At 36.3% G+C, this 24,920-nt stretch overlaps 1 non-coding gene across 1 annotated transcript; it reads left to right on the forward strand.

The window, feature by feature from the left end:
* Positions 1-4,147: 4,147 nt before the first annotated feature.
* On the forward strand, positions 4,148-4,254 carry LOC141699229 (small nucleolar RNA R71). The gene has a single exon (XR_012565706.1). It is a non-coding gene; the product is annotated as a small nucleolar RNA R71 (small nucleolar RNA).
* The last annotated feature ends 20,666 nt before the right edge of the window (positions 4,255-24,920 follow it).

Raw genomic sequence — 24,920 nt, forward strand, 5'->3', positions numbered from 1 at the left:
GAATAAACATATAAAATTCATTCGACTTTTCAGAAAATAGTTGGAGTAAATTCAAGGAAACTATCGACCGATTTCATCACAAAAGCAATTGCATAATTCAGAAATATGAAACCAAATATATGTACATACACACACGTATACGTGTGTGTATATATTTACACAAAACCAAGAACAAGCTGTGGGACAAACAGGGGTGATAGGCGGCGAATTGCCGGAAAACAGAACGACGGCTTACCTGAACAAGGAAGGAAACGGGGAAGTAGAGAGAGAGAGAGAGAGAGAGAGAAATAAGAGAGGGGGAGAGGACAAATGAGAGAGAATAGAACCGAGAGAGAAAGAGAGAGAGAGAGAGAGAGAGAGAGAGAGAGAGAGAGAGAGAGAGATGAGATTGAGAGAGATTTTGATCTCGAGAGATCCAAGAAATAGGGTTTGGGCGCGTGTGTTTATGTGTGTATTATCTGAGTAAATGATTCCTGTACTTCTGTTTCTCATAACACATGTCTAGTAATTGACACGTAGCCCCCCCCCTTTTCTAACTGCAAGCCTGTTTTGAATCGTTTTAAACCTATTAATAGTACAATGTTGCGAATAAATATTAATCGATATGGTCCCAAAATAATCTTAAAATTCTCAAAATATTCTAAAACTAATAAAATAAGAATTTCATATTTTTTGAAACATTTCTGCATTTAATATTAAATCTAACATTAAATATACTCAGAAAATCATTTAGGAATAAAAAATCGACAAAATATTATTTTCTAAATTTTATAAATTCCCATAGGTATTTATTGAAATTATAAAATCATAGAAATAATTGTAGAGGTATTATCAATATTTACTAAAAATAAATCTTCTATAAAATCACTTTTAAAAGTAAAAATAAAATAATATAACCCATCAATTAATAATACAGATAATTTTCGTATATTACCGAGTCACGCATAATTACATACAATACATATCATACATAGCCTTCTCACATATTTATTTATTTATTTATTTGATAATTACACTTTTATAATACAAAAGTACTAATCGTTACAACACAAAAGCACGAGTCGTTATAATATAAATATTAAGCTAACACACAAGCAGCTAATCATCAAGCGCATGTACAGGTAAACATATAATAGTTTGGACATTTAACAATAATTTTATCCACTAATTATCTGTACGGCATGTACGGTGCCGTGATTAAACTCTTCTTAAATATCTCAAAAGCTGTAAGGCACTCATCATCAAACTTGAAAGGAACATCTTTCTCTAGCAAACTACACAATGGTTTTGAAATTTTTGAGAAGTCTTTGATGAAACGCCTGTAGAAACCCGCATGACCAAGAAAACTGCGAATTCCCTTAACATAAATGGGTGGAGGAAGATTCTCAATGACCCCCACCTTGGCCTTGTCTACCTCTAGACCTTTACTAGAAATCTTGTGCCCGAGAATAATGCCCTGACGCACCATAAAGTGCCATTTCTCCCAATTGAGAACCAGATTGGTCTCAACGCACCTCTTAAGAATGTGTCCAAGATTTTACAAGCATTCATCCAAAGAATTGCCAAAGACTGAGAAGTCATCCATGAACACCTCCACATTCTGGCCAATCATATCAGAAAAGATGGCCATCATGCATCTCTGAAATGTGGCTGGTGCACCACACAGACCAAAAGAAACTCGTATTAAGGCGAAAGTACCAAATGGACAAGTGAAGGTAGTTCTATCCTGATCTTCTGGAGCGATATAAATCTGATTATACCCTGAATAACCATCCAGAAGACAATAGTACTCATAACCGGCCAACCTGTCAAGCTTCTGATCAATGAAGGGCAAAGGGAAGTGATCCTTTCTAGTGGCTTTGTTTAGCTTCCTGTAGTCCATGCAAACTCTCCACCCCGTGACTGTTCTAGTAGGAATAAGCTCATTCTTCTCATTTGCTACCACAGTAATACCACCTTTCTTTGGCACACATTGAACTGGGCTTACCCATGAACTGTCAGAAATAGGGTAGATGATCCCTACATCTAGCCACTTAAAAATTTCCTTCTTCACTACCTCCTTCATGATTGGATTGAGTCTTCTTTGATGCTCGACCGTAGGCTTGCTACCTTCCTCTAGCGGAATTTTATACATGCAATAAGAAGGATTGATTCCCTTGATATCTGCTATAGTCCATCCAATTGCCGATTTGAACTCTCTTAGAATCCTTAAAAGCTTTTCCTCATCACTACCTGAAAGGTCAGATGCAATAATAACAGGTAAAGTAGATTCATCACCTAAAAATGCATACCTCAAACGCTCAGGTAAAGGCTTAAGCTCAAGAGTGGGAGCTTCCTCAATAGATGACTTGAGGCGCTTAGGAGCTTTGTTCAATTCCTCCATTTCAAAAGATTCAAAAGGCATATCTATCTTCCTCTTCCAGGGAGAAGCATTCAAATACTGCAATTGTTCTTCACCTTCATCATCTTCACTATCCAAATTCCCCAACAAGGCTTTTTCTAAGGCATCGGACCTTAGTAATTGATCAAGTTCCGATGTGACCACCAATTCGACCAACTCCACTTTTAAGCACTCCTCATTATCAGTAGGAAATTTCATAGCATTGAACATATTAAAAGTCTCATCCTGATCTAGAACTCACATTGTGAGCTCACCCTTTTGTACATCTATCAAGGTTCGGCCAGTCGCCAAGAAAGGTCTCCCCAAGATTATGGGAATCTTCTTATCCTCCTCGAAATCAAGAATGACGAAATCAGCTATGAAGATGAGTTTATCAACCTTGACCAAGACATCCTCCACAATACCTCACGGATATGTAATAGAACGGTTAGCCAACTGCAAGGTCATATAAGTCGGTTTTGGATCAGGCAAGTCCAACTGCTTGAAGATTGACAAAGGCATCATATTGATGCTAGCTCCCAAGTCACATAATCATATGTCAAAAGACACTTTTTCAATAGTACACGAAATAGTGAAGCTTCCTGGATCCTTAAGCTTCGGAGGCAACTTCTGTTGCAGCACAACACTGCATTCCTCCATGAGAGCGACTGTCTCTAAAGCATCTAGCTTCACCTTCCGAGAGAGAATACCTTTCATAAACTTTCCATAACTAGGCATCTGCTCAAGAGCCTCAGCGAAAGCTATGTTGATATGAAATTTCTTGAACACCTCCAGAAACTTCTCAAATTGCTTGTCCAGCTTTTTCTTCTGCAACCGCTTGGGAAAAGGCGGTGGAGGATAGATCTGCTTCTTCCCTGTATTACCCTCAGGAGGAGTGTGCTCAACAGTAGTCTTCCTTGGTTCCACTTCTTCTTCCTGCTGCTCTACTTCTTTCTCAGCCTCAGCTTCTTCAGTCAACACTTGAGTTTGTTCGAGATTTGCAACCTTTCCAGACCTTAAATTGATTGCCTTTACCTGCTCCTTAGCTTCCCTCTTTCCTGGCACTTCAGTGTCACTAGGTATTGTACCAGGCTGACGATTTAACAAGGCATTTACAATTTGCCCAATTTGATTTTCCAAGGTCTTGATAGAAACGACTTGACTCTTGCACATAAACTTCAACTCCTCTAATTCATATTTTTCATTGGCTTGTTGCAGCTGGAGTTGTTGTCTTAGTGCATACTACGGTTGCTGAAAACCAGGGGGTTGTATTGCTTAGCTGGATACTGTTGATAAGGCTCTTGAACCGCATTATGAGTGTTGCTTCAGCTAAAATTAGGATGATTGCGGTTGTTGGGATGATAGGTGGCTGGCACCGGTTGCTGCGATTGCTGGAAGTTGCTCACAAACTGAGTTGATTCACTAGAAATTGTGTAATGATCAGTCTGATGGGCACCAGCACATAGCTCACAGACACTGGTGATTTGATTAACTCCATAAATAGCCAAAGTGTCCACCTTCATCGTCAAAGCTTTAAGTTGGGCAGCGATAGCAGTTGTTGCGTCCAACTCCAGAATTCTTGTGACTTTTCCCTGAGTCAGCCTCTGAGAAGGATTCTGGTACTCATTAGCAGCCATCAGTTCAATAAGTTTATAAGCTTCACCATAGCTTTTAGCCCACAAGGCTCTTCCTGATGTTGTATCAAGCATGGGTCTAAAAGTAGCACCCAATCTATTGTATAAATAGTTAATAATCATCCAATCAGGCATGCCATGGTGTGGGCACTTCCTTAGAATATTCTTATATCGATCCCAAGCCTCACACAGAGATTCTCCAGTTTGCTGAGCAAACTGAGTAAGAGCATTCCTGATTGCAGTAGTCTTCACCATACGGAAGAATTTTGTGAGAAACTTTTGCGAAAGATCCTCCTAAGTGGTGATAGACCGTGCTGGTAGAGAGTGTAACCAGCACTTAGCTTTGTCCCTTAGAGAGAATGGGAAGAGGCGTAGCTTGATAGCATCTTCAGTCACATCATTAAACTTGAAGGTGTCGCAGATCTCGATGAAATCCCTGATGTGCATGTTGGGGTCTTCAGTAGGGGAACCCCCAAACTGAACTGAGTTCTGTATCATCTGAATCATGCTTGACTTGATCTCAAAAGTGTTAGCCCAGATGGCTGGTCTGATGATGCTTGACTAAATGTCATTAATCTTAGGGTGAGAATAGTCCATTAAAGCCTTCGGATTTTCCGCTTGATCACCCATCTCTACTAAAGCCGGTTCTTCAACTTTCTCTTCTTCTTCTACCTTCTTTTCTTCCTCAAAAACTTCCTTACGAACTACCACAAGTTCTTCCTCAGCTTTATCCATTGTTCACTTACGAGTACGCGATCGCGTATGCATACACCCTTACTAGAGTACCTAAAATAAGACAAGGAAACAGATAAGTAACAATGTCCGAGTCAATGAATTTTAACGACCACTGATGAAAAATACATAAACTAATAATTAACACTGCAGTCCCCGGCAGCGGCGCCAAAAACTTGTTAGTCGCGAAACACGCACTAATATTACACGCAAGTATACGCGTTCATAAGTAGTTTAGAATCTTTTCTAGTTCGTTCCCACAGAGACTGTATTGGTTAACTAATTAATTTACGCACTTAAGCAACAATGTATGGTTATTATTCATTGCTAAGACAATAACAAATTGAGGTTGTTATAACTAAGAATTACGCTAACTATTATAACTAAGAAATTAAGATTGACTGAATTAATATATATGTCAAACATGGAATTCTAACTTCATTAAATACTTCATTCAATAGCCTTATTGTTCTCAACCTTAGCATGCAATGGTGATGACACTAATCAGACAACACAAAACTGATATACGCCAACTTTCGTTGCTCGAGTACCATACTACCAGGCATCCACAAAAGAGATAGAAGCTGAATAGACACCAATTATATTGAGACCCTATATGTCTATAGAATTTGACAACATAATAGTTTCAGCACAGGTTATCTATCTTGATTACACAGGGCAAGTAAGATGGGTAAAATTACCTACGAATCATGCATAACCATAACACATGAACCTATGCTAGCATGGCAAGTTCTAAATCCTTAAATTCACTATCGCTTCGTTAAGAATTAACACACTATCTTATAAGTTAGTGACACTCATAAGACGAATACGCACAACCAATACTAGGCTATCAAACAATCACCACATACTAAGGCATTGAAATAATTTAACTAAAAAAATCCATAAATAAATCCGCTAGAACCCCACGATAACGATTAGCCCATGATCGGACTCATCATCAATGTGGGTTCCGATGAAAGCATGGTATAACAAACGTAGTCTTTATAAGGGATAAATAAACCAAGTACAAAACAAGAGTAAGGTTCACAAATAAAAAAACTAGAATCCAAATACAACTTAAAACAAAGATTCACAAGTAAAAATAAGATCTTCTTCACCTTCGTTGAATTGTGCTAAACGGTCTTCTTACGGCTCTCCTTGGGCTCTGGTATGTCTCTCCTATGAAAACGTTCTTATTTGAATATATATATATATATAGCAGCCCTTTGCAATCTGGAAGTCTCCCCACTTGGAATCGAATTAGAATCAGGATTCATATTTTCCGCACCGGCGCGGCCGCGCGCTGTCACAGCGCTGCCTTTCTAGAATCCTGGCGCGGGCGCGCGCTATCACAGCGCGGGTGCGCCATCCTTCTAAGAAAAACTCAGATTTCATCTTTTTCCTTGCTGCTGGGGGCCGACTTTCCACGAGCTTTTATTCCAACACCACCTTGACACCAAATTAGCACCAAAATAATGCTAATTCACCTGATTCACAGATTAATGCTTGAAATGCAAAAACATTAAAAAACACGTTAAAACACTTAACAACTTGAGTACAAATGCATCAATTCAAAGTTTATTAGAGCATTATAAAGTGTCATAAATTCCACTCAACAAACACTCACTTTCAGTCTCTTGTAAAATGTAGTTGCCTAAATTATTTTAGAAAAAAAATTCAAAATAAAAATATATTGTTCAAAATTTATACAAAAGAAAAAAATTAAAATTAATTATGGAACTATACTTTATATTAGCCTTAAAACGCGTGCCAAACATGAGAACAAAACTGTAAAAAAAATGAATGAAACGGAGGGAGTAGATATTAAGAGGATAAAAAAAGTAATGAAAAGAGGATTTTACGAGATTTCGCAAAACTAAATTCAAAATAATAATATTGCATGTATATATTAAAAATATATACTTCTTACCTTTTATCAAACAAGAAATATATTAGCTACTATATTTTATTATTTTATGAATGATTTTTTTAAAATATCATAATTAGTTAAAAAAGATTAATTTTTTATAAACTAAAATGCAATATGCAAAAAAATTTAATGTATAGTATGGAGTGCATTCTGTCAAAAAGTAAAATTAAATAAAAATTTCCGATTTTACCCCTACCCAAAGTAACGGTAACGGTAAATTTGGACGGAAAGGGTGCAAATTGAAGCGCAAATTAAAATTTAAGGTGCAAAATGCCAAGTTTAATAATCGAAAACCAATTCAAAAAAATGCCTCTTCCTATAGGGTGCAAATTGCAATTTACTCTTTATATTATCATACAATTAATTCTTAGGGCTGTTAATTTAACTTAGTCTTGTTATGATGGAAGCATATCTTGCACAACAGTGGTCGATAAAGTCTAGGATATGTAGACAAGGATGAAGGGGTTGGTGCAGAAGAAGGTTAGGGCGACCCAGGATGAAGAGGAGCTAAACCGTGTGAAGAAAGCGCTGGAGGTGTCGGAAGGGCAGGCTTCTGCTTTTTCGGAGGACAAAAAGAACATTGGAGGCGGAGCTCGCAACACTGAAGCAGAAGGTCGCTCGGAGGGACATCCAACTGAACGCTTCAAGTAAAATGTTGTGCAAGAAGAAGAAGAAGCTGGAGGTTACCAAAGAGCGATGCTTTCAAATGGGCTTTGATGAGGCAACGATTCGGGCTTATGATAGGGGCTGGGATTACAAACTTATGCTCGACATTGGCATGGAGGACCCTGTCAACAAGCCCGTTGAATATGGGCTCCTCGTCGTCTCCTCCGGTCTTGATGAAGACCTTTCGTACTAGCTTCTTTATTTGCCATTATTTTATTTGAAACTTGTATAAACTAAGTGCCTTCGGGCTTGAATAAAAGCTTTCAATTTGTGAGTATTGGAATAAAATTGTATATTTTAAGTTCGTTAAGTGATTGGTGATTTATTATGGAATTGCTTAATTGAAATTGGACATGTTGGTTAGTTTTAGCCGATTAAGGTGGACAAGGTGATATTGGTAATGGTTATGGGATTCAAAATATTATGTGACAAGTATATGATGATATAACTTGTGTCACTTATAAATAAATAGATTCAAGTATATAGTATAAGAATTTTGATATGAATTAATTGATTAAATGCAAATATTGTTGTCGATGATTGTTGTGGTGTCAACTTGAGATCGACTGGTAGCTAATAAAATAGGGGAAGTGCTACCCAATTTTTCTGAAATTAAATGATATAATATAATGATTTTAATATTTAAAACAAGGAGCATGTTTCTATACTAATTTATCGGATTCTGTTAATTTATTTTCGAAAATGATTTCTTTACTTAAATGGACTAGACTTAGTTGGTTTTAAATTATATTTAAATAATCTTTATTTGATTTAATTGATCGATTAAAAGATTTAGTCGATTAATTTTATCGATTAGGAATTTATTTAAATAGTAATTGACTCCATTTAAATTAAGTTATATTCAAATATTGTTTCCTACACTTAACTCTATTTTATCAAGATAAATGTTTTTCCTAAAATATTTTTAGAATGTGTTCGTGTATGACTATGTGTTCGTATGTTATTTTCTAAGTATTACTCGTATATGTGTTTGGATGGGTATGTGTACGGGAAGAATATATATGATATTTATGCATTTATTTTATGTAAAGCGAATTGGTAGAATAGTTTTAGACGTTCAAGGTAAACGACGATTGACTATGAGGATATTGAAATAATGTCTTTATAAGTGTAGATTCAGAAAGTGAGAACGCTCGATTTAGGAAAGGAAAGGCCTCATTAGGTGATGGGAAAGTAGGTTCTATGGTCAAGAAAGTAACATTTCAACCTTTGCCTCGTATGTTATAATTGAATACCTACTTTCACCTTTTAATTAGCCTTGTATGTTGACATAGCTTGTTTCTTTTCCTTTTGAATATTACACCTTATTTCAGATGCAAATGCTTTCAAGTTGATACCTTTGATTCCTTGAACAATTGTTTTTTTGGTATACCCTACCCTTGCCATACAACAAAGTTCTATGAACTTGAAATTAAGAATGATTTTAGACTTGAAGAGTCTCAATGATTTCAAAGGGACGGTAAAGATTTTAAAATAAAAAGTATTTCGTAAATGAAGGATTTCAATCCAAATCATTTTTATGGATTTCCATTGATTGGAAGTGTAAGTGGCCGAGTGATGGCGGTCCATTATAAAGACCAGTGAGGGCTGGAAAATTATGAAAACCAGTGAGGGATGGCATTTAAAAGGCTGAATACATGGCCTTATGGGTACCCTATTCACGTCCAGAGGGGTTGTAAAGTCCGGTATGGGGATTGTACATGGCTGATCACCCGTGTATTCCAGAGCGTCATGCACTCCAATTGAGTAAAAATATTTTATATAAAGAAATGTCCAGATGACTGAACTGTTTTCTTGAAAGTGAGATGATTTCATGAATGAAAGAAAGGTTTTGATGAAAAGAACTGTTTCGAAGAGCATTGTTATGATAAAGGAAAGTTTTATGAAAGTTTTGAGAAAGGAAATGTTTTTATAAAGTAATGGTTGTAAAACAACTATTTTGGAATGAACCTGAACTTGAAACCTCTTTTAAGACCGTCGTAACCTTGGCCTTTATCTTATTCTGTTAAATAATTTAGCCCTTTTTATTTAATCTAGTTACTTGCTGAGCTTTTGTAGCTCACTTTGTTATTTATCGAACCCTGACAGTTAAGCATTCGGAAGATGGCCAGGCTTAGGCACAAATATTAAGAATATCTATAGTGGTCCTCTCAGCACTGTTAGAATCGCTATACTAGCTCAGGTAGGGGACACGCATGAATAATATTTGGGAGTAAGCTATGTTGAATTAGATCGTTATTATCGGTACCTTTAAGTTTGTTTGTATAATTCGTAGTCGAAGTTATAACTATGGTATTTATTAAAGGTTGTAATAATTTTATATTGTTCGTTAGTAGTTGTTACTTGTTTCATACCATAACCTGTTTAAGATCCTTATGATGTAAAGGGGTTGAAAGATTATATTGTGATAATGTTTGTTAATAGTGAGAAGTGACTCCCCAATCTAGACCCCGGATTGGGAGGGCGTCATGGGTTGGTATCAGAGCTACAGGATTTGGTCCCTGAAACAAGTTAGGATAGGATGATTTAAGTGAGACCACATAAGTTAAGTGCGCGTTTTCAACTCATATAGAGTTTGGTTGAGATTATCGGATATAGTCTTGACTAGGTAAGTTTGCAAGTTTAGGGTGGCGTGATTGAGTAACCTCAAAAATGTTTGGATGATGATCCATCGACTTGTGATCAAGACTTATAAATTCTTTAAGCGGAAAAGATGGATGTCAATTGTATCGATGAAAGGTTTTAGACCGCCAGTGAGCTGATGAAGTTTATAGTAGGGCTAAGAAAGTTGGTGAAATTTGTGACATGTAGTTATTTTATCTTGGTGCTAGCAAGATGGGAGAGACTTGGATGGATGCCAAGTCACCATGATGACATTAGTTGTGTTAAATTTGGTATAGTTGTGGTAGTAGTTCGTTTGCAGCTGGTGGCACTTTATAAGGGGATATTTTCCCATAATTCTTTCCCTTGTTTGACCATGTAGCCATGTTATCGTTTTTTCTTTATCTTTCATTTAAAACTTTGTTTTGAAACTTTGACTATCATTTATTCTTTTACATATTTTTTTCTCATAATATTATTGCACCTTACTTTTCACTTCATATATATTTACATATTGTTTCAAATAATACATATGCTTAATACCTATGCTTCACAGTAATCCTAATGATATGGCGAGCAACCTATGTAGCAATAGGGCTGCATGTGCTAAACATTTTAGATATTGGATTCTAAAAATTTGAAGAAGGGAAGAAATTATGCATAACAGTTACTAATGAGGAAGAAGAAAGTCTATAAGATATTATTTTATGATGTATTGCCATGCTAACATACTGCTTAATAAGTTGCTTGTCCGTTCATCAGAAAAAGATTCTGTTAGATATATTTGTGATGTCATGTTTAATCTAATTTGTTTAGTTTTAGAACTTACTATTAGAACTTAACTGGAAATCAGAACATACTGAAGATAGGAAGTTATCAGAACTTAAGCCATCAGGACTTACATCAGAACTTAAGTGCAGATACACTTCAGGGATGAAAAGCGGCTGATTTACAGGAGAGGATCTGGATTAAACAAAAGAAGATATGTTTGGAGAGTTGTACAGCTAAAGGACTACAGTAGATAATCTATGATTGATGTATTTTAGAAAACAAAACATATCATATCAATTAGGAGATATCTTGTAACTGTGTAGTATATAAACACAGATTAGGGTTTACACTATATGTGTTATCATTCACGAAAATATTATTCATTATAACCCTAGCAGCTCTTAGTGATATCATACATCACTGAGAGAGTAGATTAAACCTACTGTAACAGAGTTTGATATATTGAATAAATTTGTTTTCTGTTACATACTTGTGTTTATAATCGAATTAATTGTAGATACTATATTCAACCCCCTTCTATAGTATCATTGAGGCCTAACAAGTGGTATCAGAGCAAATCTGTTAAGCTTACAAACAGTTAAGATCCAAACAAACAATCAATCATGTCTGATCAATCAAAAACATAAGACCCTCAAGAACCTGCAAAGGTTCAACCCATTCAAAACATCAGTAGATATGAAACTATCAGGGTTCCTATGCTCAGGGTGTCTGAGTACCCTGTATGGAGTGTGAAGATGGCCATGTTTCTGAAAGCTACAGATCCAGAATATTTAGACATAATTTATGATGGTCCGCACAAGCCCACAAAACTTTCTGTTACAGTTGGGAATGAGCCACATAAGATGATTCCCAAAGAAAAGAGAGAACTCACCACTGAAGACATCTCTTCACTAGGCAAGGATGCAAAAGTAAGACACTTGCTTCATAGTGCACTTGACGATGTCATGTCAAATAGGGTGATTGGATGTAAGACTGCAAAAGAAATCTGTGATGCATTGGAAGTGAGATGCCAAGGAACCAATGCCATCAAAAAGAACAGGAAGACAATACTCACACAGGAGTATGAGCACTTTGACTCAAAATCTAATGAGTCACTACCCGATACATATGATAGATTCATAAAGTTGTTGAATGATCTGTCACTAGTGGATAAGGAATATGATCCAGAAGATTCAAATATGAAATTCCTACTAGCTCTTCCTGAAAAGTGGGATTTGAAAGCTACTACAATAAGAGACAACTATGAACTTGATGATATGTCTCTTGATGAAATCTATGGGATGGTTGAGACTCATGAAATTGAGATGGAGAAAAGAAAGAAGAGGCATGGAGGGAAGTCTAAGACAGTTGCTTTAAAGACTGAAGAAAAGCCAATTATCTCTAGGACGGCAAAAGGAAAGGCTCTCATCATAAAGTCTGATTCAGAGTCATCAGATTTTGATGATGATGATTCAGAACCTGAAATTTTATCTGAAGTGTATATTGATGCAACTGTGTGCTCTTATGGTGAAGGGTATCACAAAGATAGCCTACAAGAAATTTAGAAAGGGTAAGAAGTTTTTCAGGAAAGGTGGAAGTTCTGACAAGAAAGGGTTCAGAAAGACTGAAGGCAAAGGAGGAAAGTCTGACAGAGGAGACAACTCAAATGTCAAATGCTACAATTATGGTGAAAGAGGCCACATCTCTCCTGATTGCAAGAAAGGAAAAGGTGATAAAGGCCAGACACTTATCACAAAGAAGAAAAACTGGGCAGACACTTCAGAATCTGAAGAAGAGGTGAACTATGCCTTAATGGCAAATGCTGATAGCAGTTCTGATGCTGCTGAACTAAAGGTACCTCTATCAACTCTTGCTTTTGATACAGAAGATATTACTGAGTTGAGATTAGTTCTGAAAAACATTTATATTAGCTATAGAGATCAGACTTTAGAGAATGAAAGATTAAAATCTGAAAATCTAAAGTACAAAAACAGAAATAGCTATCTTGAAGAAGAGTTAGTCAAGATGAACACTATTCATATAGAGAGAGATAATGTTGTGTATGTTAAGAATGAATTTCTTAAACAGAATGATTGTCTAAAAACAGAATTAGAAAAAGAAAGAGAAATCATCAGGACTTGGACTAACTCAGGCAGAACAACTCAGAATATTCTAAGTAGTGGAAACTGGAAAGAGTGGTTAGGTTATAAAGATGGTAAAAGTGAGAAAGGGACTTTGCCAATTAAGCCAATTGCTATCAAACAGACAGAAAACCCAAAGGTAAATCCTGTTAAATTTGTTGCAAAAACTGTTGTGTCTGATTCTGAAGAGATGAAAGACTCTAAAGCAGAAGTCAAAGAAAAGTCAACTTCTAAAAAATTAAAACAGGATAAACCAGCTTTGGTAAACATTGGCTTAATGATAAAGAAGCAGCTTAAGTATAAGCTGAAAGAGATTAAAAATGTGAACAAGGTAAAGGAAGCTAGGAAAAAAAGGAATGGAAAGGAAGGTGTAAATAAAAGTAATAATTATATGCCTGTTCCTAATGCTCCTAGAAATAAATACTATAATTGTGAAAACTCTAACCATCTTGCTTCTTTCTGTAGGAAAAATAAAGATATAAACTCTTTACCTCCTAGATCAGGAGTTAAGAGTCAGCCTGTTAGGTTTAAACCACAAAATCCTTGGTTTTATTGTGGTAGTTTATGGCATTCTATTTATACTTGTAAGGAATATCATTGTTTGTACTATGATTATTATGAAATAAAACCTTCTTTAAAGAAAATTAGTGTAATTCCATCTAGTGTAAATTCTGATGACCTAAATCCTGATCCTGTACGTTCTGACGGGTTAAATTCTAATGTCATTGAAACTGTAGTAACTGCTCTAAAGGAAAATGCACATGTTCAGGGGGAGCAAGCTGATGATCATACCACATCTCAAGACTCTCAAGAAGCATCAAAATCAGTCACTGGCTCTTCAAGTACTGATTCATCAAGTTCTGATGAGCCAAATTCTGACAATTCTGGAAACTCTAATTCTTCTATTCCTGAAGGATCTAACTCAAATTCTGGAATCTCAGAGAGCATAACTTCAGGGGGAGCATCAGAAAATGCTGATGGAGACAGCATGGATCATGGGGGAGGATCCAGTTCTCGAGATCAACTTCCATCTGTAAGGAAGTGGACTACATCACACACACCTGACTTAATAATTGGAGATCCTGAAGCAGGTGTCAGAACTAGAACAACAACAACAAATGAATGTCTCTATCATTCCTTTCTATCTCAGACTAAACCAAAGAAAGTGGAAGAAGCTCTTCAAGATATTGATTGGGTGCAAGCAATGCATGAAGAGTTAAATGAATTTGAAAGAAATAAAGTCTGGACCCTAGTACCAATACCAAAAGACAGATCAATTGTTAGTACAAAATGGGTGTTCAGAAATAAAACTGACAGTGATGGCATAATTACAAGAAACAAAGCAAGGCTGGTTGCTAAAGGTTACTCTCAACAGGAGGGTATTGACTATGATGAAACATTTTCTCCAGTTGCTAGATTGGAAGCCATAAGAATCTTTTTGGCTTATGCCACTCACAAGAAGTTTAAAGTCTTTCAAATGGATGTGAAAAGTGCTTTTCTCAATGGAGAATTGGAAGAAGAGGTATATGTTGAACAACCTCCAGGCTTTGTAGATCCAAAATTTCTAAATCATGTCTACAGGCTTAACTATAACACCCTCCAAATCCGGGGTATAGATTTGGGGCATTATTAACAACAATTACCAACTATACCTGCACAAGCGGAATATTAATATAATAATTACCCCGAACTATCACTACTCAGGATCTTTTAAGGGTTGAGTTTGGAAACAAGAATCATGTACTACACTTTATTACAAACCCAACTAAATAAAACCTGTCTCAAGAACTCTCTTTATTACAAAACTTTATTCTATCTACAGTATCACTACGCAATCTTTTATTCAATCTACACAAAACTTTTATTCAACCCAACATTACTACTTATCCTGCTACACCTGATCTGGCAATTCAAAGCTCTCTTCGGGAATAGGAAGGAACACTCTTGGTATAAGAGGGTCCCGCTGCTTGACTCGCTTCTTGACTATGCGGGTTCTGATGGGTTTCATACTCTACCTTAACTGTAAAACAATAAGAGTGACAATAAAAGAAATGAGCCAAAATTGCTCAACAAGCCTGCAACAATATATATATATATATATTATAAAGAGAGAGAAATAAATGAATCAATAAGCTGCTGGTTTAAACAACCATCTGTATCCGTATATGATAATAATTTGCCAATGATGGCGAGTGCCAAATGAACAAGACTGGAAACAAGAACCAACATATGCACTATAATCTGCTGATCAGTCAGAATATAGTGCGGATCTATACCCAACTGCATAGACCCAACCAACATAAGGAGTACTCAGGCAACTGCGGCCTATTAATTAATGGTCTGGGAAAAACCCAGCCTTTATAGTAACCATCCAGTCCAAGGCTGAGCATCCGGAACAATCGGTATGCTATTGATATATCCCAACACCAGGATATACCAGAATATATGTAGGGTAAAAGAATTGAAATATGAACAGGGAATTCAATAAATTGGGTAAATCAAGAATTGAAATGAAACTGGAACAAGTAATAATAAATGGACAACAGTGCATATGAATAATGATTATTAAAGAGAATTGATATGATAGAAAAGAAATATAATTCACTATTCTGAATTTAGAATAGGGGAAAAACTTGCCTTACACGTACTTAACCTGGTTTAACTCACTGCCTTCTGATCTTAGCTTGCTTTGTCTTGCTAACACTGAACAAATCATGGAAAGATAGGTGTTTAGATAATTTACTATATACGTGTATCTTGAATTGATATCACGCAACCTTATCAGTCTACCCATGCGTTTCTATCTGACTCGCATATATATATATATATACATACATTTATACAGCACATCTATTCACATAATCACATAAAGCACGTAGCATGTAAAGCACATAATTAATTTCTAGATTTATAATTATTTTTAGAATCAATTCTGGGCTTATACCTGCATTACTAGTCGTATCTGATTTTATTATAATTTTTCGGGATTTATTCAGCTCAATTATACCCCTACTAGGACCTACGAACTACCAATTATCACCAAACCACTTTCTTTCAGAAGAAATTATAACTTACAACTATTTTTTATTGGATTCGTCTCATTTTTCTGAGTCTAGGGGTCTTCGTTTCACTTAAATCGGACTAACGGTTGAATTGTTATGAATTAAGTACGGATGATTTAATTTATTATTCAATATAAATAATTATTACAACCTTTTAAATCCCAAAATAATTTTTAAATAATTATATAAGGAAAATCAAAGTCAAAAATAATTTTTTTATAATTTTTGGAGTTAAAACGAAGAAGTTACGATTTATTGAAAATTATGTGATTAATTATCGAAATAATTAATCACTTTTTTAAATATTTAATAAATAAATAACTAATAAATAATTAATAATTGCTTATTTAATAATTTAAAATAATAAATCCCTAATTATTAGGATTAATCACAATTTATTATAATATTTATAACTTATCGATATTTATTCGAGTAGATCGATTATTTACAAATAATCAACCAACTTATTTAACCGATACGCTATTTATCGAATAACTACGAATTACTCGAATTATAAATCACTTAACGATTAATCATTCGTATAACTACGAGCTACTCGCAATTCTCGAATAACTATCGATCTATTAGATTATTATTGAAACTCGTACGATTCATTAATTAATTAATTACTGATATTTAATTATACGATACAAGTAGTTATTACGGTATCCCTTGAATAAATTATCGCTCGAATAATATTTCTAACTTAACGAATCACGACTCGAATAGGTACGAGTTACTCGGAAGATTTAACTAATTAACGAATTATTATTCTTATTATTTAATCCTTATTTATTAATCAATTACCTAATTATTAATTAATTACCCAATTATTAATTAATTAGATAACTAATAAATAATTAGATAAATAATTAAATAATTAACTAAATAATTAAATTCTAAATTCTAAATTAATAAAATAATTTAGAAATTAATTATATTATTTTTTTCAGAATTTAAAACTGATTTTTTTTTTAATTATTTATTAGAATTATTAAAACTGATTTTCTGATTTTAGAAAATAGAATAAATATTAAAATATCATAAACACAAAACAGGTTTCAGGGTTAGGGTTTTCAGGATCAAACCCGGGTCGTTTCCCGGGTCGAAACCGGGTCGACCTCGGGTTGACGAAGAACAGTCGTCGGTCGCCCAGAATCCGGCGAATACTCCGACACCGGCGGCTGGTTCCGGCGATTCGATGGCGAGTCCTTTCCAAGGCCATCTCGATCGATTTCGACGGGGATCAGCTCGTAATACTCATGGGAATTCATCTGCACCATCCACAGCTCCTGCTCAGTCCTCCCTTGATTCCACCGGCCAAAAACCGAAGCTTTCCGGCGACGTCACCGGAAAACGACACCTCCTCCAAAACTTGATCAACCTCGACGATTAATACGTAAAATCGAAGCTCCTGAGTTCTACAGTCAATCTCAATACTCAACAACCATCAAAACATCTTCAAAATCACAGAAAATCGAATTCAAAATTGCTAAAACTCAAGAACTCGGGAACTACTTTCCCGGGGTTATACGAACTAATTTATTACACCAAATCATTCCTAAGGTTATGAATAAGCTATATAGATCATCAAAATCATCAAACGATTCCAGAATCCTAAACCCCTAATTCTAGCATAAACCCTAGAAAAACGAATTGAAAATCATAAGACTGAAACATGAAATTGATTATACGAATAGAAAGTAGAGATCAAGAGCTTTGTTTTGGTTACTCACATGATCGATTTGGATAACAGAATCACTATGAAATCTACAGTTGAATTCTCTGAATGTTCTTCACCCCCAAAATAAATTTCTTAATATTCTGATTTTTAATTATAATTAACTTAATAATTAACAATAAATCAGGTATTTATATTTATGAAAATAATACCCCTAAATAAAATTAAGGGGCTAATTACACTCCTAATAAAAATATTTGGCCCCAATTTTTATAATTTTTGGGTATTAATATTAAATTTTTAAATATCCAATAAATATAAAATAAATACTAAAAATTCCCAAAAATTGTGAAAAATACAAAAATACAAAGAAAAATGATATATGATAATTTCATGATCATATAAAAATAAAAATGTGATTTTTGTGGGGTTTTTGGTACCCGAAGGGGTCCAGAAAAAGTCGTTTTTCGCGAAAAAGGTCAATTGGTAAAACGTCTAGGGGTTCAGAATAGCGATACGGTATAGGGCATTTTTGGAAAAAATAGGGCCAATGATTTTGTTTGAAATACGGGCTTTTAAAACATAGTTTTGAGCTGTACAGATTTTGATATAATATATATAACTGACGATAGAACACTCAATAAATATCCAAAACACGTTTGGATCAGAACAAACAACACGTAACATATAGCAGTTAGGGTTTAATGACTTAACACATTTAATCACATAATAATACACATAATTTATCATTAGTATAATATAATACAAGCGTAATTCCTCGGTCGTTACATTCTCCCCCCCTTAACAAGATTCTGTCCTCAGAATCTAATTATGCAAATAACTGAGGATACTTTTCTAACATTTCACTCTCAAGCTCCCAGGTTGATTCTTCAACCACTGGGTTTCTCCATAAAACTCTCACTAATGACACAGACTTATTTCTTAATACCCTCTCTTGCCTATCTAGAATTCTTATTGGCTGTTCTACATATGACAAATCTGCCTGAAGTTCTACTGGTTCATACTCGATTACATGCCTTGTATCAGGATTATACCTCTTAAGCATAGATACATGAAATACGTTATGAATGTGCTGCATATGGGGTGGTAGAGCTAACTCGTACGCAACCTTCCCAATTTTCTTCAAAATCTCAAATGGTCCAACGTATCGTGGCTTCAATTTCCCTTTATTGCCAAATCTGGTTAATCCTTTCCATGGCGATATTTTGAGCAATACGTGTTCTCCTTCCTGATAGTCCATATCCTTCCTGGCTTGGTTTGCATATCTGCTTTGTCTGTTTTGTGCTGCCTCGATTCGTTTTCGAATAAGATCAATCTTTTCTTTTGTCTGCTGAATTAATTCTGGACCCAAAATCTTGCGTTCTCCAACTTCATCCCAGTGCACGGGTGATCTGCATTTCCTCCCATATAATGCTTCATACGGTGGCATTCCAATACTGGCGTGATAGCTATTATTATAAGAAAATTCCACTAGGGGTAAATGTTCATCCCAACTGCCTTCAAAATCGATCGCACAAACTCGTAGCATGTCTTCAATCGTTTGAATTATCCTTTCACTTTGGCCGTCAGTTTGCGGATGATAAGCTGTACTCATATTCAACTTCGTTCCTAGACATTCTTGGAATTGTCTCCAAAATCTTGAATTGAAACGAGGATCTCGATCCGATACAATTGATACTGGTACTCCATGACGCATCACAATTTCTTTGAGATATATGTGCACTAATTTGTCGAGCGAAAATCTTTCATTAATTGGTAGAAAATGTGCTGACTTCGTAAGTCTGTCAATGATTACCCATATCGCATCATGATTTGCCCTAGTCCTCGGTAGTCCTACCACAAAATCCATCGCTAGATGTTCCCATTTCCATTCTGGAATGTCTAATGGTTGCAATAACCCACTCGGACGTTGGTGTTCTGCTTTAACTCGTTGGCATGTGTAGCATTTACTCACCCATTCTGCTATCTCCTTCTTCATATTCGGCCACCAAAAGTTTTTCTTCAAATCGCGATACATTTTCGTGCTTCCTGGATGAATGGAATACTTCGAATTGTGCGCATCTCGCATAATTTCTTCTTTTAATTCTGCCACGTTAGGGATCCAGATTCTTGACACAAAACGTAAAATTCCTTCATTATCTTTCTGAGTTGTAATCTCTTCTCCTGTTAAGCTGTCGTCTTGACTCATCACTTCTTCTTGACAACGGCGAATCTTTTCCAGCAATTCTGGTTGGAAAGTCATAGCGTAGATAGTTTCTGCAGATTCATCGGGAATACAAATTTCGATTTCCAATTTGTCGAATTCCTTGGCTAATTCTTCGCATGAAGTTAACCGATTCAATCTTTCTTTTCTGCTTAGCGCATCTGCTACAACATTTGCTTTTCCTGGATGATAACTGATTGTAACATCGTAATCTTTAATCAATTCCAGCCATCGACGTTGTCACATGTTTAGTTCCTTTTGCGTGAAGATATACTTCAGACTTTTATGATCCGTGTAGATTTCACATTTTTCACCGTACAGATAATGTCTCCAAAGCTTCAATGCAAATACAATTGCTGCTAATTCGAGATCATGCGTAGGATATTTCTGCTCATGAGGTTTAAGTTGTCTCGACGCATATGCAATGACGTTACCATGTTGCATCAACACACATCCCAAACCACGATATGAAGCGTCACTGTAAATAACAAAATTTCCTTGCTCGTCTGGCAGTACTAATACTGGTGCCGTCACCAACCGATTCTTCAACTCTTGAAAACTTTCTTCACACTTACTATTCCATTCGAACTTTTCACTTTGTCGAGTTAACTTGGTCAGCGGTGTAGCTATTTTCGCAAAATCTTTGACAAATCTTCGATAATATCCTGCCAAACCTAAGAAACTTCGAACCTCTGTCGGCGTCTTTGGTCTTTCCCAATTCAACACAGCTTCAATCTTTGCTGGATCAACTTGAATGCCTTCTCTGCTGATGATGTGCCCTAGAAACTGCACTTCTTTCAACCAAAATTCGCATTTGGAAAATTTTGCATAAAGCTGCTCCTTCCGTAATATCTCCAATGTCGTTATTAAATGCTATGCATGCTCTTCTTCCGTCTTTGAATAGATCAAGATGTCATCAATAAATATAATGATAAACTTATCCAAATACTTCTTGAATATTCGATTCATCAAATCCATAAATACTGCAGGTGCATTCGTCAATCCAAAAGCCATCACAAGAAATTCATAGTGTCCGTACCTTGTTCTAAACGCTGTCTTTGGAATATCTTCGGCCTTGATCTTTAACTGATGATAGCCTGATCGTAAGTCGATTTTCGAAAACCATGCTGCTCCTTTTAGTTGATCAAATAAATCATCAATGCGAGGTAAAGGATATTTATTCTTGATAGTTAACTTATTCAGCTCACGATAATCGATACACAGTCGCATACTACCATCCTTCTTTTTCACGAACAATACTGGCGCACCCCATGGGGATACACTTGGCCTTATAATTCCTTTGTCAAGAAGTTCTTGCAACTGCTTTGCTAATTCCCTCATTTTAACAGGTGCCATTCGATATGGAGTTTTCGAAATTGGTTCAGTCCCTGGCGTCAAGTCAATAGTGAACTCGATTTCTCGATCTGGTGGAAGTCCTGGTAATTCGTCCGGAAAAACATCAAGAAATTCACAAACTACAGGAATATCTTCAATCTTCAAATCTCCCTTATCAACATCCCGTACATAGGCTAAATAAGCTTGACATCCTTGACGTAGCAATCTTCTCGTCTGCATTATTGATAGGAATTTCTGCTTTTGCTTCTCACCTTTAAATATTACCGTTTCATTTTCTTCAGTTTGCAATTTCACTCTCTTATTCGCACAATCAATTTGAGCATTATTACTAGACAGCCAATCCATTCCTAAAATAATATCAAACTCCCCTAACCTAAAAGGTATCAAATCAACTGAAAAATGACATCTCCCTATCTCAATATCACAGCTCGGACATACTCGATCTACTGCAACCTGATCATTATTCGCTAATTTTATGACTAACACTTCATCCAACCACTGAATCTCACAATCTATCTTAGAGATAAAGGCTTCAGAAATAAAAGATCTAGTAGCTCCTGAATCAATCAATACTAAAGCATTCACAGAATTTACAGGAAGTGTACCTGCAACCACATTCGGACTCTGTACCGCTTCCTTCATTGACATGTTGAAAGTCCTTGCTCTGGGCTGATTTTGCTGTGGTAGTGGAGGTGGAGGTAATGCTAAAATTCTTGGAATACTGGCAGCCATTGCAATTCCTCTGCAGTCTTTGGCGATATGTCCTTTTCTCCCACATTGGAAACAAGTAACTTCTGCCTTTCCCATTGGACATTCTCCAGAATAGTGTCCCCTTTGCTTGCACTTGAAACACGTAACATTTAGCTTGTTGCAAACTCCTGTATGCTTTCTACCACACGTTCTGCAATCAGGTATAAGCGGTCGGATAAGTCTCTGCTGAATTGGGGCTGGAAGTCGATTTCCCATCCTCTGATTGTTCTGCTCTGGCCTTTTGAAATTTACTTTTCCCCGAGCTTGAAATCCCGGCCTTTTGTTGAAACGATTCTGAAAATTCCCTGGTCCTTTCTCTTTCTGAGCTGCTTCACTTTCTCCTTCAATAATCATAGCCTTCTGAACAACAGCCATATAAGTTGTCAATTCAAACACAGCTACCCTACTACGAATCCATGGTTTCAGTCCTTGCTGAAATCTTTTGGCCCGCTTCTCGTCCGTATCCACCTGCTCTGGAACAAACCTTGCCAATTCAGTAAACTTGGTTTCATAATCCGCAACCGATAAGTTGTCTTGTTTCAGCTCCAGGAACTTGATCTCCATCTGATTCTTCATAAAACGAGGAAAATATTTCTCCAAGAAAAGATCAGTGAATCTGTTCCAGGTCACCACACCTTCTTCCAAAGCTTTCTTTGATTCCCACCAGTAATTAGCTTCGCCTTTTAGAAAATAGCTAGCGAAATCTGTCTTCTGCTCTTCCTCAACCTTTACCAACGAAAAAGCCTTTTCCATCTCTTTCAGCCAAGCTCTCGCTTTTGTAGGATCTGTGGAACCCATAAATTCCGGTGGCTTCACCGACTGAAATTGCTTGAAAGTAGTCATAGGTGCTGCTGGAGGTATTTGATGTCCTGGATGAGCGGCTTGCTGTAACATCTGTTGCTGGAACTGCTGTTGCTGCTGCTGCATTTGTTGTTGCATCATCAACATCTGCTGTTGCATGAGATTAAACATCTGATCCATCTGTTTATTATTGTTTTGGCCCTCGGTGTTTCCATTCGATGAGTCGGGCTGCGCTTTTCTCTTAGGTGCCATTTTTCTGGTAAATAAATAATGGATCTTATTTAATAACAGTATATTAAACATATATTAAAACAGTCGATTCGAGAAATAAAATAACTTATTAAATAACTGAATAGATAAAACAGTATGATATGTTTTAAATTTACATTTGTATTTGTAAAGTTACAACATGATCGTAAATAAAACTACATTTGTAAATATGCAATGGTACTGAAATAAATATAAATGCTTAAATGACTGGAAATAAAATAAAGAAAACGTGCAAAAGATTATCTCATATATATATATATAGGTAGAACACCAGCTACAGGTGTCAGTGCTTGATACAAAAACCTATGACATAACAGTCGTACTGCTACTACTATCAGTCAGAGTCAGTAGCTATACTCATACAATACTATACTGCCTCTATCTACAAAATATACATAATACAGCACTCATCGATCCGCTAATCTCAAAATCCTGGTGGTACATGGCTCAACTCCTCCTGCACTGCCTCTAGCACTGCCTCGGTAAGTCCCAATGCTCTGCGATATGCTGTCTCCGCACTAAGATCCTGCTGTCTCAAATCAGTAAGCTGCTGCGAACTAACCCGGTGAATATGATGTAGTCTCTCTCTCAGTATATAATCCGGTCGTAATGCTCTGATAGGACCATCCGTCTGTGTCTCATACAATCCAAGGATCTCTCTACACTGGTTCTGCCATCTAATCCTCTCCTCCCTCTCTGCCTGAAAGCGCTGGTAAGTCACGGTATGATGCTCATGAAGATCAGTGCTGGAACCTCGAGAAGGTAATGGTCCATCTACCACAATCTCATCCATAAACTCTGGCTGAGGAAACTGATACACTCCTGGAACAGGTGCATAAATGGCTAATGGGGCAGAAAATAAGACAGGCTGCTCCATAGGCGCATAAACAGGCGGCTCTGCCTCTGGCTCCATCGGTGGCATCTCTGGAATCTCAACTGGTGGCATAGGAATCTGAGGCTCTAAATCCTCCCACTGCGGAAGATCAACCATATCAGGAATATCAAACATCGGAAATTCTAATGGTGGAATATCTGGTATCTCTGGCTCAACGTATGGAAAATAATCTGCAAAACCTGGTACCTCCGGGGGAAGTGGTATCTCTGGTGCTGGCTCAGGTGGCAATGGAGGTAAGACCTGCTCTGACACTGGGGCTACTACCTGTGCATCCACTGGATCTGTCTTGGTCCTCTCCGTAGATGATGATAAAGAAGCCATCTAATATACATAAAAATAATAACACAAAACAATCAAATCACAATCCTATAACTCATAACTTCTAATCACATAGACAAACAATCCTAACACTCTTACCCTCATCCTATCTTATTTTCCTATCTTATCTTAACCCTAACATTCTTGTTTTCCAAGGTCAATCCTAAGCTCTGATGCCAACTATAACACCCTCCAAATCCGGGGTATAGATTTGGGGCATTATTAACAACAATTACCAACTATACCTGCACAAGCGGAATATTAATATAATAATTACCCCGAACTATCACTACTCAGGATCTTTTAAGGGTTGAGTTTGGAAACAAGAATCATGTACTACACTTTATTACAAACCCAACTAAATAAAACCTGTCTCAAGAACTCTCTTTATTACAAAACTTTATTCTATCTACAGTATCACTACGCAATCTTTTATTCAATCTACACAAAACTTTTATTCAACCCAACATTACTACTTATCCTGCTACACCTGATCTGGCAATTTAAAGCTCTCTTCGGGAATAGAAAGGAACACTCTTGGTATAAGAGGGTCCCGCTGCTTGACTCGCTTCTTGACTATGCGGGTTCTGATGGGTTTCATTCTCTACCTTAACTGTAAAACAATAAGAGTGACAATAAAAGAAATGAGCCAAAATTGCTCAACAAGCCTGCAATAATATATAT

The sequence above is a fragment of the Apium graveolens genome, chromosome 11 (genome assembly GCF_009905375.1).
Source record: "Apium graveolens cultivar Ventura chromosome 11, ASM990537v1, whole genome shotgun sequence".
NCBI lineage: Eukaryota > Viridiplantae > Streptophyta > Magnoliopsida > Apiales > Apiaceae > Apium > Apium graveolens.